This window comes from Meles meles, chromosome 7 (assembly GCF_922984935.1).
Source record: "Meles meles chromosome 7, mMelMel3.1 paternal haplotype, whole genome shotgun sequence".
NCBI lineage: Eukaryota > Metazoa > Chordata > Mammalia > Carnivora > Mustelidae > Meles > Meles meles.
In genome coordinates this window covers 117743503-117755799 of record NC_060072.1, presented here as the reverse complement: position 1 = coordinate 117755799, position 12297 = coordinate 117743503, and positions in this window count along the sequence as shown.

The following is a 12297-nucleotide window of genomic DNA, read 5'->3' as shown; positions in this document are numbered from 1 at the left end:
AAAAAAGTCCATGGACTAAATTTTTTTTTTTTAAAGATTTTATTTATTTATTTGACAGAGAGAGAGATCACAAGCAGGCAGAGAATCAGGTAGACAGAGAGGAAGGGAAGCAGGCTCCCTGGTGAGCAGAGAGTCCGGTGCGGGGCTCGATCCCAGGACCTTGGGATCATGACCTGAGCCGAAGGCAGAGGCTTTAACCCACTGAGCCACTCAGGCGCCCCGCATGGACTAAATTTTTAAAATTACAAGTGAGAATACTAAATTTGAATTGATTTACAAGGAAAATACAACACTTCAAAATTTGTAGGCTATAGCTAAAGAAGTACTTCAAGAGAAATTTATCATTTTAAATGCCTTAATAAAAAGGAGAAAAAATTAAAATCAACTAAGTTTTGACTTTAGTTAGGAAAAAAAAAAAGATAAACTGAAAGTGAGAGTAAGCAGAATAAAAGAAATAATAAAACTCAATGGAATTCAGACAAACAATAGAAGACATTAACAAAGCCAAAACTGATTCTTTCAAAAGGCCCACAGAACAGCTAAGTCCCTAGAACAAATAATCAACAAATAAGGGCGGGGTAGATACTGCCCATCTTGGCATGAAAAGAAGAGGGTAATCTATAGATCTTACAGTCATTATAAAGAAAACAAGGTAAATCTGATGACAAATTTCTATGATAAATTTAATTATTTAGAACAAATGGACAAATTACTTGACAAATACCATTTACTAAAACTGATGAAAAAATTAAAAATCTGACTTGTCCTGTATCTGTTGGATAAATTGGATTTCTAATAAAAAAATCTTCCCACAAAGATACACTGATTCCCCAACAGTTTCATTGGTGGGTTTTATCAAACTTTGAAGCAGGGAATGATGAAAATGTGCACAAACTCTTAGAAACTAAAAGAAGAAGGAACAATTTCCAACTCATTTAAGAAGTTTGGAATAGCTGAAACACAAAGACCTGAAAAAGAAATTGTAAGGAAAGAAATTTACAAAACAGTCAGTCATGAACATAAATGTATAAAGGTCCTTTGCAAAATATTAGCAAAGTGAATTCAAATATATATATATTCAAAAGTGAATTCAAATACACACATACTTACACACAAAATGACCATTGTGACAAAATGGAGCTATTCCCAGAAATCAAGTTTGGTTCAGCATTAAAAATTAATACATGGGGGGCGCCCGGGTGGCTCAGTGGATTAAGCCGCTGCCTTCGGCTCAGGTCATGATCTCAGGGTCCTGGGATCGAGCCCCGCATCGGGCTCTCTGCTCCACAGGGAGCCTGCTTCCTCCTCTCTCTCTGCCTGCCTCTCTGCCTACTTGTGATCTCTCTCTCTCTGTCAAATAAATAAATAAAATCTTTAAAAAAAAAAAATTAATACATGGGCTGTGTGGTTTCAGCTGAGAGAGTTAGAGAACTGGATAGAGATTTGCTTCCACCCTTACAATTAAGGGGAAAAAATAATAAACCACTGACCAAACAAAATTAATAACTTTTCCTGAGCCCATTGGAGAATTGGTATGGCAGGGCAAAGGAATAACCTCAAATCCAGGGAGACAACTGTGCCTACAAGAAGAAACAGAATTCATGCACTTGCTTACTGAGAACAAATGTCACTGCATGCCATAGAAGTCAGAAAAAAAAACATTGGGTTTAAATTTTTTTTTTCAAAGATTTTATATGTGTATTTGACAGACAGAGATCACAAGCAGGCAGAGAGGCAGGCAGAGAGAGGAGGAAACAGGTTCCCTGCTGAGCAGAGAGCCCTATGCAGGGCTCAATCCCAGGACCCTGGGATCACGACCCGAGCTGAAGGCAGAGGCTTAACCCACTGAGCCACCCAGGTGCCCCTAAAATTTTTAATGAATTACTCAAGGCCATATGGATGTAATCTCTGGGTAGTAGACATAGAGGGATTTTTACCCTCTCACAATCCTTTCCTCCATAGACACCAGCAGGAACTCAGAAGATGGAAGAGACTCTTAAAATTTTTCTCATTGTGCTGACTGGGAGAAGGGAGTAGTATTCACTGCTGAAATGCTGCCCAGATTCATCTCTAGTATCTCTAGTATCTCTTTTGTGAAACAAAAGTTCTAATTTTCAGGAAGAAGAATAACAAAAATTGCCAGTTAAGGACACTGGAGAAAATCCACAGTAGCTGAAGGAAGAGAAGAGAAAACTAAGCAAGTAAAGCTCTACCCTGGGAGAGTGCCAGAAGTCAAGGCTAGATCTAGGACTACAGATGGTCGAGTGGCAGCATACTGGTAAATGCCACACTCTCAAGATTCGAATCCATAATGCTTACCTCATACTGAGGCTTCATGAGCAACAGAGAATGCCCCCTCCTCCAGTCTCCACCACCATGCTAACAAATGCTGAGTAAAACATATATCTGAGATCACTCCAATGAGATAGATTCTCTCTGGTGAACAGAGAGAAGGAAAACTCAAAGTCAAGTGGAAAACAGACATTGAGAAAAAAAGTCCTGGCCAATTAGCTCATTTTCTAACACAGCTATCACTAAAGGAATTTGAGATCACGGTGCACTAGAGATGATTGTTAACAGCTTCAAACACAGCTCAAACTCCTGACAATATTAAGACAAAACCCTACACTTAGGCTGTGAAAGGCCCAGTATGAAAAACTATACTCCAACAAATTAGATAATCTAGAAGAAATGGATAAATTCTTAGGAACTTAGAACCTACTGAGAAAGAATCATGAACAAATAGAAAATATGAACAGACAAATAGTGAGTAAGGAGATCGACTCAATAATCAAAAACCTCCTGAAAGAGAATGGTTGCCCTAGTGAATTCTTACTAGTGAACATTTAAAGAAGAATTAATGCCAAATTTTCTCAAACTCCTCCAAAAATTGCAGATGAAGGAATGGTTCCAAACTCATTGCATGAGACCAGCATTACCCTGATACCAAAGCCAGATTGGGACACCAGAAAAGAGAACAACAGTCCAATATCCTTGATGAATGCAGATGCAAAAATGTTCAACAAAATTCTAAGAAGCTGAATTCAACAGCATATTAAAGGATCAAACACCATGATCAAGTGGTATTCATCTCTGAGATGTAACGGCATTTCAAAATAAGCAAATCCATAAATGCGATATCTTACACTAATAGAATGAAGGAATAAGTCATATGATCCAATCAATAAATGCAGAAAAAAATTTCATACAATTCAACACTCTCTTAAAAACTCTCAATAAATTAGGTGTAGAAGGAACACACATCAACATAATAAAGGCCAAATAGAACAAACTTGCAGTTAACATACTCAGTGGTGAAAGGCTGAAAGCCTGAGCCCTTTTCTTTTCAGATTAAGAACAAGACAGGGGGGGCGCCTGGGTGGCTCAGTGGGTTAAGCTGCTGCCTTTGGCTCAGATCATGATCTCAGGGTCCTGGGATGGAGCCCCGCATTGGGCTCTCTGCTCAGCAGGAAGCCTGCTTCCTCCTTTCTCTCTCTGCCTGCCTCTCTGCCTACTTGTGATCTCTCTCTGTGTGTCAAATAAATAAATAAAATCTTTAAAAAAAAAAAAAAAAAAGAACAAGAGAGGGGCTCTAGGTTGGCCCAGGTTGGCTCAGTCAGTTAAGCACCTACCTTCAGCTCAGGTCATGATCCCAGGGTCCTGGGATCGAGCCCTGCATTGGGCTACCTGCTCAGCAGGAAGCTTGCTTCTCTTTCTGCCTGATACTCTGCCTGCTTGTGTTCTCCCTCTCTCCAATAAATAAATGAAATCTTAAAAAACAAACACAAGAGAAGTGTGCCTACTCTCACCACTCCTATTAAAATAGTACTGACAGTCTTAGCTAGTGCAGTTAAGCAAGAAAAAGAAATAAAAGACATCCAAATCAGAGAGGAAGAAGTAAAACTGTCTCTGTTTGCAAGTGACATGACCTTATATACAGCAAACACTAAACTCCCCAACAAAGTGCTGTTAGATCTGTTTGTTAAATTAGTATCTAATTCAACAGTACTATGGAAATACTATGGAGGTTCCTCAAAAAATTAGAAGTAGAACTACTATCTGGTCCAGCAATCCCATCTGGGTATATATCCAAAGGAACTGTGATCACTTCAAAGAGATATCTACAGTCCCATTTTATTGCAGTATTACTCACAATAACTGAAATATGGAAACAACCTAAGTGTCCATTCACAGATAGACTTTTAAAATGTGGATAAATGTACACAACAGAATGTTTTCAGCCATGAGGAAGAAAGAAATCCTGCCATTTGTGATGACATGGATGGACCTTGAGAGCATTACAGTAAGTGAAATAAGTCAGCCGGAGAGAGCAAATACTGTATGTTCTCACTTGTATGTGAATCTAAAAAATAAACAAATAAAAGTTAAGTTCATCTAAAAATAATAGAATTGAGTGTTCTGTAGTTCCTCGAGTACAGGTCCTTTACCTCTTTGGTTAGGCTTATTCCCAGGTATCTTATGGTTCTTGGTGCTATAGTAAATGGAATTGATTCTCTAATTTCCCTTTCTGTATTTTCATTGTTAGTGTATAAGAAAGCCACTGATTTCTGTACATTGACTTTGTATCCTGCCACGTTACTGAATTGTTGTATCAGTTCTAGTAGTTTGGGGTGGAATCTTTGGGGTTTTCCATATAAAGAATCATGTCATCTGCGAAGAGAGAGAGTTTGACTTCTTCCTTGCCAATTTGGATACCTTTTATTTCTCTTTGTTGTCTGATTGCCGTTGCTAGAACTTCTAATACTATGTTGAACAAGATGATGAGAGTGGGCATCCTTGTCGTGTTCCTGATCTCAAGGGGGAGGCTGCAAGCTTTTTCCCATTGAGGATAATATTTGCTGTGGGTCTTTCATAGATAGATTTTATGAAGTTCAGGAATGTTCCCTCTATCCCTATACTTTGAAGCGTTTTCATCAGGAACGGATGCTGGATTTTGTCAAATGCTTTTTCTGCATCAATTGAGAGGACCATGTGGTTCTTCTCTCTTCTCTTATTGATTTATTCTATCACGTTGATTGATTTGCGAATGTTGAACCAACCTTGCAACCCAGGGATGAATCCCACCCAGTCATGGTGGATAATCTTTTTAATGTGCTGCTGGATCCTGTTTGCTAGGATCTTGTTGAGAATCTTTGCATCCATATTCATCAGTGATATTGGTCTGAAATTCTCCTTTTTGGTAGGGTCTTTGCCTGGTTTGGGGATCAGGGTAATGCTGGCTTCATAAAAAGAGTCTGGAAGTTTTCCTTCTGCTTCAGTTTTTTGGAACAGCTTCAGGAGAATTGGTGTTATTTCTTCTTTGAAAGTTTGGTAGAATTCCCCAGGGAATCCGTCAGGTCCTGGGCTCTTGTTTTTTGGGAGGTTTTTGATCACTGCTTCAATCTCGTTACTAGATATCGGTCTATTCAGGTTGTCAATTTCTTCCTGGTTCAATTTTGGGAGTTTGTAGTTTTCCAGGAATGCATCCATTTCATCTAGGTTGCTTAGCTTATTGGCATATAACCGTTGGTAATAATTTCTGATGATTGAACTACAGAACACTCATGAAAGAAATTGAAGAAGACACAAAAAGATGGAAGACTGTTCCATGCTCTTGGATTGGAAGAATAAACATTGTTAAGATGTCTATAATGCCTAGAGCAATCTATACTTTTAATGCCATTCCGATCAAAATTCCACCGATATTTTTCAAAGAGCTGGAGCAAATAATCCTAAAATTTGTATGGAATCAGAAGAGACCCCGAATTGCTAAGGAAATGTTGAAAAACAAAAACAAAACTGGCGGCATCACGTTACCCGATTTCAAGCTTTACTACAAAGCTGTGATCACCAAGACAGCATGGTACTGGCATAAAAACAGACACATAGACCAGTGGAATAGAGTGGAGAGCCCAGATATGGACCCTCAACTCCATGGTCAAATAATCTTCGACAAAACAGGAAAAAATATTCAATGGAAAAAAGACAGTCTCTTCAATAAATGGTGCTGGGAAAACTGGACAACGATATGTAGAAGAATGAAACTTGACCATTCTCTTACACCGCACACAAAGATAAACTCGAAATGGATAAAAGACCTCAATGTGAGACAGGAATCTATCAGAATCCTAGAGGAGAACATAGGCAGTAACCTCTTCAATATCAGCCACAGCAACTTCTTTCAAGATATGTCTCCAGAGGCCAAGGAAACAAAAGCAAAAATGAACTTTTGGGACTTCATCAAGATCAAAAGCTTCTGCACAGCAAAGGAAACAGTCAACAAAACAAAAAGGCAACCCACGGAATGGGAGAAGATATTTGCAAATGACAGTACAGACAAAAGGTTGATATCCAGGATCTATAAAGAACTCCTCAAACTCAACACACACAAAACAGATAATCATATCAAAAAATGGGCAGAAGATATGAACAGACACTTCTCCAATGAAGACATACAAATGGCTATCAGACACATGAAAAAATGTTCATCATCACTAGCCATCAGAGAGATTCAAATTAAAACCGCATTGAGATACCACCTCACACCAGTTAGAATGGCCAAAATTAGCAAGACAGGAAAGAACATGTGTTGGAGGGGATGTGGAGAAAGGGGAACCCTCTTACACTGTTGTTGGGAATGCAAGTTAGTGCAGCCACTTTGGAGAACAGTGTGGAGATTCCTGAAGAAATTAAGAATAGAGCTTCCCTATGACCCTGCAATTGCACTGCTGGGTATTTACCCCAAAGATACAGATGTAGTGAAAAGAAGGGCCATCTGTACCCCAATGTTTATTGCAGCTATGGCTACGGTCGCTAAACTGTGGAAAGAACCAAGATGCCCTTCAATGGATGAATGGATAAGGAAGATGTGGTACATATACACAATGGAGTATTATGCCTCCATCAGAAAGGATGAATACCCAACTTTTGTAGCAACATGGACGGGACTGGAAGAAATTATGCTGAGCGAAATAAGTCAAGCAGAGAGAGTCAAGTATCATATGGTCTCACTTATTTGTGGAGCATAACAAATAACATGGAGGACATGGGGAGATGGAGAGGAGAGGGAGTTGAGGGAAACTGGAAGGGGAGATGAACCATGAGAGACTATGGACTCTGAAAAACAACCAGAGGGTTTTGAAGGGGCGGGGGGTGGTGGTGGGAGGTTGAGGAACCAGGTGGTGGATAGTAGGGAGGGCACGTACTGCATGGAGCACTGGGTGTGATGCCAAAACAATGAACACTGTTATGCTGTAAATAAATAAATAAACAAACAAAAAAAATAAATAAATAAAAATAAAAATAATAGAATTGCCAGAGGTTGGGTAAATGGGGAGATAATGGTTAAAGAGAACAAACTTCGGGGTAAGATGCTTAAGTAAAGGGGATCTAATGTTTAGCATGATTACTATAGTTAATAATACTGTGTTATACACTTGAATAGATCTTTAATGTTCTCACCACAAAGAAGAAAATGTAATTATGTGTGGTGGTGTATATGTTAAGTAACCTTATTATGGAAATCACTTTATAATATGTACATATATGAATCATCACATTTACACCTTAAAGGTATACAATGTTGTATGTCAATTTTATTTAAAGTAAGCTGGGGGATGACTAGCAGCAAAAATGAGATGCTTATCTCCAAGCACAAAATTTATTGATCTCAGTATCTACTAGCTTTTACATGTTCAGGTTTCAATAATAACAAACCATTATCAGACTAAGAAAAGGCAAGAAAATACATAGTCTGAAGAGACAAAGCAACCATCAAAGTCAGACTAAGACATGACACGGAAAAGGAATTTAAAATGATTTATTAATATATTTAACAAAAAGGAGAAAACATGCAAGATCAAATATGTAATGTCAGCAGAGAGAAGAAAACTACGAGAAAGAATTAAATGGAGTGGGAGATACAGGCATTCAGTTAGGATACCAGTAAGTCACGGGGTCAAAGGTAGAGCATAGGGAATACAGCCAATGGTATTATAATAGCATTGTATGGTGACAGATGGTAGCTACACTTGAGGTGAGCACAGGATAATATCTAGCCTTGTTGAATCACTACCTTGTACACCTGAAACTAATGTAACATTGCATGTCAACTATACTTCAATAAAAAGAGTAAAATGGAAATGCTGGAAAATAAAACCACAATAACAGAGGAAGATTGCCTTTCATGAGCTCAGTAGGCTTGATAGAGACAAGGAATGAATCAGTGAACTTGAATATAGGTCAAAAGAAATTCTCCAAATGAAATGCAAAAGAAAAAAGAGTGTTTGAGAGAGGTATGGGCCAGAATATAGCAGCCAACAGTTTCAGATGATATTAAATGATCTAAAATATGCATGACTAAAATCCCAGAAGAGAAAGAGCATGGAGCTGAAGAAATATTTGAAGAAATGATAGAGGATTTTCCAAAATGAGTAACAAACACCAAATCACAGATTCAAGAAACTCAGAGAATACCAAGTGGGATAAATACAAAAATAAACACACAAAACCATCCAGGCATATCTTCTTCAAACTGCTGAAAACCAACAAAATAAGAAAATCCTGAAGGCAGCCAGAGTTAAAGAAGAAGAAGAAGAAGAAGAAGAAGAAGAAGAAGAAGAAGAAGAGGAGGAGGAGGAGGAGGAAGAGGAAGAGGAAGAGGAAGAAGAAGAGGAAGAAAAGGGGCGCCTGGGTGGCTCAGTGGGTTAGAGCCTCTGCCTTTGGCTCAGGTCATGATCCTAGGGTCCTGGGATCGAGCCCCACATCGGGCTCTCTGCTCCGCTGAGAGCCTGCTTCCTCCTCTCTCTCTGCCTGCCTCTCTGCCTAGTTGTGATTTCTCTCTGTCAAATAAATAAAATATTAAAAAAAAAAAAAAAAGAAGAGGAAGAAAAGAAGCAGCAGCAGCAGCAGCAGCATTATCTACAGAGGAGCAAGGACAAGAGTTCCAGCATGTTCTCACCAGAGAACATGCAGTAAGAAAAAAATAGTGTGGCATGTTTGAAATGCTGAAGCAAACTGTCAACCCAGAATTCTATATCCACAAAAAATAGCCTTCAGAAATGAACTTAAGACAAAGACTTTCTCAAGTAGACCAAAGCTGAAAGAATAAATGCTTTGGTAGCCGACCTACTCCATAAGAAATGTTAAGGGAGCTTCTTCAGGCAGAAGGAATATGAACGTGCTCAGAAACTTGGATCTACACAAAGAAATGAAGAGCACTGGAGAAAGAACAAAAGGAAGTAAAATATAATCTTTTATTGATTTCTCTAAAAGATAACTGTTTTTTAAAAGATGTTATTTATTTTACTTTATTTTAAAATAAAAGAAAGCAAGCATAACCTGGGGGAGGGACAGAAGGAGAGGGAGAAGCAGACTCCCTCCTAAGCAGGGAACCTAACACCAGGCTGGATCCCAGGACCCTGAGATCATGATCTGGGTCAAAGGCAGATGCTTAACTGACTGAGCCACACAGACACTCCTCTAGAAGACTATTTAAAGCTATTTAAAGCAAAATAATAATAATAATAATAGCAATGTATTGCATATTTACAGCCTATGTAAAAGTAAAATTAATGACAATCTGGGAGAGGGTGAGAGGGAGGGATTGGAAATAGACTGTTCTAAAGGTGCTTACCCCACATGTGAAGCAGTATAATTTATTTGAAGTCAGACACAAATTATTTAAAAAGTATATTGTAAATCCTAAGACAACCACTAATAATAATTTTAAAGAAGTTAAATAATTCAATAGAGGGGATGAAATTGAATTATAATTGCTTAATTAAACCTACACATCTTAATTAAACCTACAAAAGGCAGAAAAAGAAAAAAAAATCCAGAACAAATAGAAATCAGATATCAAGATGTTTGATTTTCACCCAACCACTTCAAAAGCCACTAAATGTGAAAAGGAGGAGGAACTGGATATTCAGTTCCTGATTCTGGCTATGGCCTTCAGGTAAAATATTCTGGAGTTAGCTTTTTTATTCCCAAAACCCTCCTCCCCAGAAAAGCACAGGATCCCTAACCAAAGTTCCTATCCTCCTGAGCATCGTCCCCAGGAGGCATCACACAGGGCAGTAGAAGTTGCCTTTAATTATTGGACAGAGAGAGAGAGAGAGAGAATGGGAACACAAGCAGGGGGAGTGGGAGAGGGAGAAGCAGGCTTCCTGCTGAGCAGTGAGCCCTACACGGGCTCAATCCTAGGACCCCGGGATGATGACCTGAGCCCAAGACACATAACGACTGAGCCACCTATGTGCCCTGACCTTTGGAATTATTTTAAGTCACCTTCATTCATGGCGGTTTGGGAGGGAGGTAAGGCTTTTGATTTACTCTCATTCTTACCCGATGGTACAGCCTATCCTTTTGTTAAATGTATTTTGCTGATATTTATGGAACAACTTGTGCTGCCTAATGAAACAAATTAAAACACTGACTTTTGCTTTCCTCAACTCAGTCAATTTTTAATAATCATGTTGTCATTTTTTCCCCAAACTTGGCACCAAAACTTTATTCATTCTTCTTAGAAATTCTGTCACCAACCTACTATAAAAACTGTCATTATCTCTCAAAGTCACAGTCCTGACATCTGTTAAGTAAAGGTTTATTTTACACTTCAAAAGTCAATCTGCACAGCTGACTAAACTCCTTCAGAATTTTACAGCTTGCTCTTGTCAAATATTGGGAAAATAAAATTTGCTTTTAGAAAAATATTTGCTTTTCATAGAAAAGAAAATACTCTTTATTGATATTTTAAAAACCCTTTGTTTCTTTCCCTGAAAAAAAAAAATTTTTTCATACCAATTGTTTTTTAGAAAAAAAAAATCTAAATATTTTTTTTAAAGTTGAAAGAATTTCTGTGTGTTTTATTTCCAGTAACTCACCAATTTCTTTCAGCTCACATCCCTGCAGGTTGAATGGGTCATCTAAGCTCCAGACACATGATTAGAAAGACAATCTCAGCAATGCGATTGGTCTGGAGAATGAGAAAATAGACTAATGCTGCTTTCTCCCTGTCCCTCTGGGTGCCCCTAACCTCTCTCCATAACCCCTGCCTTGACAGATTTGAGTTTGATCGTGGTTCTCTGTGCTGAAGATCTTCTCTGACCCCTAACAATCTGGGAGACCAATCTCCACTTGGTTTCTAATGCCTCTGGAAACAAAGCAAGGAAACAAACATCTCATAGTGTATCTGCCCTGTAATGGATTTTATGCGAAGAACTTCCCATGTGCTACCTTGTCTAATCCTTATGAGAGTCCTACAAGGGTCAGTATTTTCTCTAGGTCTCAAGTCAAAGCTTGTGTTTTAACTCCTGATCTTTGCTTCTTCCCAACAGCTACATAATACCGTACTTAATCTTTTTACTGGCACACCTTTTTTTTGGTTTTTCATCTTATGATTTCAAGCTTCAAACTTTTCCGTAATGAGAATGCTTGTCTCTGCAGCTACACATTTGTCATCCTGCACATTCCTAACTGCAGCTTTGTGCTTTAGAAGTCTTTCCAGGCAGACTGTGTTCTGGGGAAGCTACCTTCTTTCTTACGTGGATCTACGATCCAATAGGAACAGTGTTGGGAGTGAGTACAGAGTTTACAAGAATGTCTGTAGGTGAGTTCACATGTGGAACTGAGACAGTGTGCTGCTGCTGCTGACACAGGAGTCATGACACCTGCTCTCACTTCTCATGCCCCTGGTCTTGTCCCCACTGCAAGAGGAAGCAGAAGGTGTGAGGCACAAGAAACAGGAAGACCTGGTCTTTGCTACTTGTTCTGCCATTAATTAGCTGTTTCACACTGGAAAGAAATCACTTGCAGGGGCGCCTGGGTGGCTCAGTGGTTTAAGCCTCTGCCTTCGGCTCAGGTCATGATCTCAGGGTCCTGGGATCGAGCCCCGCATCAGGCTCTCCTCTCAGTGAGGAGCCTGTCTCTCCCTCTCTCTCTACCTGCCTCTCTGCCTACTTGTGACCTCTCTCTCTGTCAAACAAATAAATAAAATATTTTAAAAAAAAGAAGAAATCACTTGAACTCTTCCAACTCTGTTCTCTTTTTGTTGAATAAAGGGGAGATGATAGTGCCTACCTCTTTGGTTGCTATAAAAACCATATGAGTCATGTGAAAGTTTGAAAAACTTTCAAACTTGAAAGTTTGAAAACTATAAAGGACTTCTGGAATGTCCCAATTAAAATTCATTCTTAATACACCTTTGATAGAACCCTTCAACCTCTTTAGCATCGCTTACCAGTCGAGAATCTGGGTTTCAAACAACTGGAATTAGCTCTGATGAACTCAGAGTTC